Raw genomic sequence first — 7,017 nt, forward strand, 5'->3', positions numbered from 1 at the left:
TGTTTAAACAGACATGTCCAACCTTACTCATTTAAAATTTTGTTTTTTACATTTACAATGTGTGTGTGTATGTGTGTGCTCTTGTTGTAAAGGTCAAAGGATAACTTGCAGGACTTGGATCTTTCCATCCACCATGTATTTCAGGGATCAAACTCATGTTGTTAGACTCAGTGAAAAACACTTTTACCCACTGAGCCATCTCTCCAGCTGGTGTTTAACTTTTTTGACCTTGCAATGTGACTGCAAATGTGTTGAACCACATTAATAGTTATCTTGGGATGAATGCCACGGGTTGGATGTGCCTAAAGGCTAACTCCTAATGAACCATGGAACCTTACCACGGTTAGGACTCCAAGACAGGATTTCCCAAATGGCAGAGTGATGCTGATGGCAATTTTTTGGGCAATGTCTCCTGATCCTGAAAGACCCCCACTCGAGTCTCAGGATAGCACGCCCCAGGAAACACGAGAGACTGGCTTGATGTAAAAGCAAGAGGCAGTTTAATGACGGAGCTCCAGGCCAACTCGTGTCTCACGCAGGAGACAGAGGAGTCTACCCTGAGCTCAGAAATCAGGGGTTTATATAGGAAAAGTTAGGGAGTCTGGTGCGGTTACACATAATTGGCTGATTCAAGCAGTGGCGGGCTAATTTTGGCACGCGATTACATCAGCAAGTAGTACGTGTAATTTAACATTCCAGCGACGTGGTAGGGCAGTTTATTTTGGTCAGCAGGCGGTCAAGCTAACCTCAGAGGGGTTGGGAGGAAGGGGAGAGTGGGCGATTCCAGATGGTCCACGGCTTTGTGGAGATTGTTTATCCTTTATGGTCAGCTATTTTCTCTGATGACTTGGCAGCCTTATTTCAGGCTTGTCCGGGAATGTTCAGGCCTACCTCTTTCTGTTTCTTTCCATTTTCTACTTGTCTATAGATTTTGTGCTTTTTAATTACAGGTACTTAAATTTTACTCCTTCAATCCCAACAGTTGGCATTCGAATGCTCTGACCACAACAGGTACATCTCCAGAGTCCCCAAGGTAACCACCTGGCCATTCCAGGTACAATCCTATTTGCCTCTGTACAGCCCAACAAACTTTCCCATCTAGGCTGCTATTCTCTACTCTCCAAGGCGGTTTGACAGTTTTTCATTAAAGCTGCTATTTCTTATCAATGGAGTTTGGCTACATTTGGTGGTTTCTAGGTGTGCCTACTTATACCTACAAATAGCCAATACCAGTTTGGTTTGGTTTGGTTTGTTTGTTTTGAGAAAGAATTTTTCCGTGTATCCCTGATTGTCCTGGAACTCTAGAGATCTGCCACAAGTGGTCAATCTTAAAAACAACTGGTGCTATAAAACTTTACTGCTCAACAAGAGAATGAGATGCTTCCTTATCCATGTAGATAAGGATCCAACATAAACTTCACATAAAATAGAAACAAACAATTTTCCACACTGTTGTAAAAAAGAACCTATTTCCTCATGTGTGTGAATCTGACCAAGCCAGCTCAGTCAGTCAACAGGCTCTCCAGCACAGGGGGAAGGATTAAAAAGAAAACAATTAGGCCACATTGTAGCATGATCCCAGACAGTTCTGAGGCTGAGGCAGGTTTATTTTTTCCCAATCTGCTTTTATATCATGCAAATTATAAGGCCAGTTCTAGTTTAAGGGGACAAGTGAGACAATAAACACAAATAGTTAAGGAAAAAGCAAGGCAATAAACAAAGTCCTGTGATCACTGTTTCTAGGGGCTTATCAGGAAGACCGAGATATCTGAGCCTACTTCCCTGTCCGAGCCCAAAGTCACAATCTTGCCTGAAGCCTACTTCTTCGTTCTACCCTAAAATCAGATTCCTTTCTGAGCTTACTTCCTTGTCCTGGCCCAATGTCAAAATTCTGCCAACTGGCCCCAAAAGCTTTCCACATGAATCTTTCTGAAAACTTGCCTGGTGACTCAATGATTTGCTTTATAGCATGTTTTCTTCTAGTCTTATTGTACCTATTATGTCTAGTAAATACTGCCAGCCATCAGTATTCCTGGCATTGTACTACCATATTGAAATTTGACGTCCTAGTCTGTTCCTTCTAATTGAAAGACCACGGGGTGGGGAAGACCCCCACTCAAATCTCGAGATGACACAACCCCCAAGAACTCACGAGAAACCAGTCTTGATGTAATAAACAAGAGGTGTATTTGAGGAACCAGAGCTCTGGGGACGACACGTATCTCACACTGAAGAAATTAAAATAAAAACTTTATAAAAACTACAAAAGAAAAGTAGACAAAGAGACAAGACAAAACGGGCCTGAGATATGCCCGGACAAGCCTAAAAACAAGGTCATGGGATTGTTCCAGGAACTAGCTAGCCACTACCAAACTCCCTGCTCTACAAATAGAGATAAGACGCTCTCCTACATTAGGAACATTCCAGCCCACACATACTGCTTGCTGATATGACCTTGTACCCATTTCCCTTGCTGATGTATGAATTAACCAATCAAGTATAACCACGCCGAATCCCCTTGCCTTCCCCTATAAAAATCCTTAAATTTCGAGTCTTGGGGTCGACTCCTCTGTCTCCTGTGTGAGATACGAGCCGTCCCAGAGCTCTGATAATAAACTGCCTTGTGTGCTTTACATCAAGAGCCGGTCTCTCGAGTTTCTTGGGGGAGTACAATCCCTCGACTAGAGTGGGGTCTCCCGAGAGGGGGTCCTACAACACAGGAGACAGAGGAGTCGACCCCGAGCCCAAATAGGGGAAGGGATTTATAGGGAAAATTACATAGGTAGTTGGCAACAGTCACACAAAGCAATTTCATTGGTTTGTAACTTGGGCTCAGTTCTACTCTAGGCCACCCTGCTTCTGGGGCAATCTGACCCTAATTTTCGTTTTTCTCAGTACTGTTGAGTCCGGCCTTATCGAGGCCAGATGGTTTGTGGTGGCTATAGCCAGGCTACATCCCTAAAACATGTTATGTTATTCTTATTTTTGAGGATAACACATATACTTTGTCTTATTTAGGGTTTCACTGCTGTGAATAGACACCATGACCAAGGCAATTCTTTAAAAAGACAACATTTAGTTGAGGCTGGCTTACAGATTCAGAGGTTCAGTCCAGTCAAGGCAAGAACATGGCAGCATTCAGGCATTCATGGTGCAGGCAGAGCTGAGAGTTCTATATCTTCATTTGGAGGCTGTTAGCAGAATACTGACCTTTAGGCAGCTAGGAATAGTTTCTTAAAGCCCACACCCACAGTGACAAACCTACTCCCATGAGGCCACACCTCCAAATGGTGCCACTCCCTGAGATAAACATATATAAACCATCACATACTTGAAAAACTGCTTTGTATATATAATTATAGTTGTTTAAATGGGAGAGCAGCCAGTGTACTTTTTTTTATTGGATTTTTAAAATTTACATTTCAAATGTTATCCCCAAACTCCCATACCCCCCTTTCTTTTCTTGTGAGGTCCCATCTGAACCTCTTGAATGAGACTCAAAGAGGCGGTGATTGGTGCAAAAGCAAGAGGAGTTTAATCATTCTGACATGTTGGGGTTGTCCCATTTCAAGGGGAGATGACCCCACGCAGACTCTGATAGGGAGTTATATACCTTGCAAACAACTGGTAACTAGGCAGGGTATTATTGATGGGGCAAAATGACCTCCAGCTGATTCATGATCAGTTGACTGTTCTGGACTTTCCAGGGGGGATGGTTGGGAGTTACAGGTGGCTTTGTTTGACAGTTTGGTTTGCAGTTGCTCAGGGAATTAACTACTCCCTGGAAGGGATGGGTCTTTGTGCTTGGAGGTTTGCAGTGGAACTTTCCCACTGGCCTTAGATTGACCCCAACTCTGGTTCTTTCATTTTCATGGACTGTTTCTTTATTTGCCAGCTTTATTTATCTTAATGCCTATAGTTGTATCTTTTTGAATAGCTGTTTCCTTGGTGATTAAAAGTGTGGTGTTCCACAAGTTGTGTGTTCCAGTCTAGGGAACCATAACAACTATCATGGCTGCCGTACTTGTGTTTTTTCCAAAAGAAGGCTCCATTTTGACCATGACAACTAAAGATGACCCATCTACATCCATGCCTACAGCCAATTCTGAACTCTTTACAATAATCTTTTGGTCATGGTAGATGTACTCAGGGCTCATGACAACTAGTGCCTGAGTGTGACTGGCTGTGTAAACAGTACTTACCTTAATCTACAAATAGCAATCTTGGAACCCTTCCTCATAGGAACTGCTGACTTGATGCTACCAGCCTAGGCTCCAGTAATCTTAATCTGAGTATTTTATTGCCTATTTATGGTTTTAGTATCAGGCAGAGAGAATTAAATTATTAACATGAGGGTTACTCCTGGTGTCATGAATCCTAGGCTGTAAATGTCTCTTTTCCTTCCTCTGATGTAGGGTTGAGATGAGAACTCTATCCAAACTGTTTGAATACACAGTTTGTGCTGAATCCAGAGCATTTCTTTCTCAGTTCTAAATATCCCTAGTCCTAGGCCTGGAAGCTTCTATCCTCTTATACAATATAATCTTCTAAGCTTGTTGACATCTGGGAACTGCTGCACAATCCACTCAGACACTGATATCAGTTAAATAGGGCTGGTCTGTTGAATGCACACCCCAAGACTGATCGATCAGGGCCATAGCTCAGACTCAGGAACTGAAAAATTAAGGTCTTGAACATTTTCCAGGACTAGTTTACATAGGGAAAGAACCATGATGAATTCATAAGTGGGTGCAGGGAAAGCTGCAGAGTGGTCAGCACTTTTCCAAGTAATTTTAATAGTTAAGACATAAAACAATTCAGGTTGACCTCTATTCTTATGGGTCCTGAGTAAAGGCTACAGTTGTGGAATTTTCAATAATACAATAATAAGCCTTAGAGTATACGGTCAACTTGACCTTGGCCTGAGCCAAACTATTTTTCTGTGTTTACAGTCAAGCTGTTTTTATGTCAGCAATATGGGATGGCTGGCAGGCATGAAACAAAAGAGTTTCAATTAAGCTAGCAGGCTTCATCAAGCTGACTGATTCAATCCGGCTTCTTTCCACTTCTGCCTGACTTGCTTTGCTTGATCTCATACTAACTTTGGCAGCTTGTTCTAGTCTTCTGGCTACTTCTCATCCTCTGGTTTGTTCTGTTTTCATCTGTGTCTAACTTTTTCTTTCTGCAACCTGTCTCTGTAAAAACTACCATATGCATATACCAGTACCTTTTCTGTCTCTGTCTCTGTCTATCTCTGTCTCTGTTTTTTTTTCTTTTTTTTTAAGATTTATTTATTTTAGGCTGGAGAGATGGCTCAGAGGTTAAGAGCACTGACTATTCTTCCGGAGGTCATGAGTTCAATTCCCAGCAACCATATGGTGGCTCACAGCCATTTGTAATGGGATCCAATGCTTTCTTCTGGTGTGTCTGAAGATAGCTACAGTGTATGTGAAAGGAAAAAGTTTAAAATTGCCCCCTAGACAAAAGTTGAAGCCAAAAGAAAGAAAAATATTCAGGCCCTGGAACTGCCCATTCCAGAAACTAGCTGACCACAAAAAGAATAATTGCACCAGCTGGTTCAGCCACTTTGTTCCAGAAACTAGCTAACCATAACAGCAGCTGACCATAATAGCAGGAACTGGTTAACCATAAAGTTAGACTAAAATCTTAAAGAACAATCATAAGAAACAGAAGGTTCTTCCTTGTGATTCAGTATGTTTTTTCCTTTAAATACCCCTTCTTCCAACCATTCGAGGTCGAACTCCTCTACCCCTGAGCCATCTCTCTAGCCCTTATCTTCAATCTTTATGTACCAATTTTACACGATTTCAACATAGTAACTCAAAATTAAGAGACAGATCTTGGGATTCGCAAGATGGCACTGCCTGTGGGTTGTTGTGGTTTGCCCTGAAGTTATCTGTATTTTGCTGCTAATTCCACTGCCCCAAGGACAGCTGCCTAGTCACATACTCAGGAATCAGGTGACTTCACCAGAACCTTCTCCCCATTGAACTTGTAAAGTACAGGTGATGGGCAGTACAGGATAGAAGGAGGCCTGTCATTGGAGGAGAAGGAAGGATGGGTGGGAGAGAAGTTTGAAGGAAGAGGAGGAGACTAGAACAGAAAAGAGACAGGAGGGAGAGAGAGAGGGGGAAAAGCCGTGGCAGGACAATATGGCAGGTGTCGTTAAGATTCTGCTCTGTGTATTTACAGGTTGTTATCAATGTTCCTAAGGGATGGATGGTACCGGGTTTTGTATGTTTAAGTGGGCAACTATATTTTATCAATTGGATCTAAGATTATTGTGTTGTGTGTTCTTTTATGTGACAGTTTGAGTGTAGGAAAGTGTGCGGTGGCAGGAGACACTGGGTCGCTGAGGAATTGGGATATCTTTCTGTCAAGATATCTAGCAGATATCTTGGGGCACTGTGGTGCTGGATCCAGCAGGATAAAAGACAACTATACTCCTTTATTTTTTTATATTTTACAACAACAGTGGGTAAAGACACGTGCTAAGCAAGCCTGGTGACTTGAATTTGATCCTTGGAATAATTGTAAAGAAGAGAAATGAAACCACCCAGTTGTCTTCTGATCTCTACATATACACTGTGACACGAACGACTCTCTCTCTTTCTCTCTCTCTCTCTCTCTTTCTCTCTCTCTCTCTCTCTCTCTCTCACACACACACACACACATACACACACATACCCACACTCACTCACAAAACAGAGTGGTTTCCCAGCCAGCTCTTGTAGGTAAAAATTTGCTTCAGGTAAATGCTGGCTAGAAATATATTACTTTGTTCTTTAATTATCCTTAGAAAAGCATATAAAGAAAATAATTCTAAGAGATATCATATAGAAGTGTAGTGTTGCCATTTCTTAAATATATGAAGTATGAAATCATGGGCTGGCAAGATGGTTCATCAAGTAATGGTGCTTGCCAATAAGTCAAAAAATTCTATCTTCATTGTAGAAGGAGAGAACTAAGTCCCACGACTTGTCCTCTGACTTCTAT

The sequence above is a fragment of the Rattus rattus genome, chromosome 6, assembly GCF_011064425.1.
Source record: "Rattus rattus isolate New Zealand chromosome 6, Rrattus_CSIRO_v1, whole genome shotgun sequence".
Taxonomy (NCBI): Eukaryota; Metazoa; Chordata; class Mammalia; order Rodentia; family Muridae; genus Rattus; species Rattus rattus.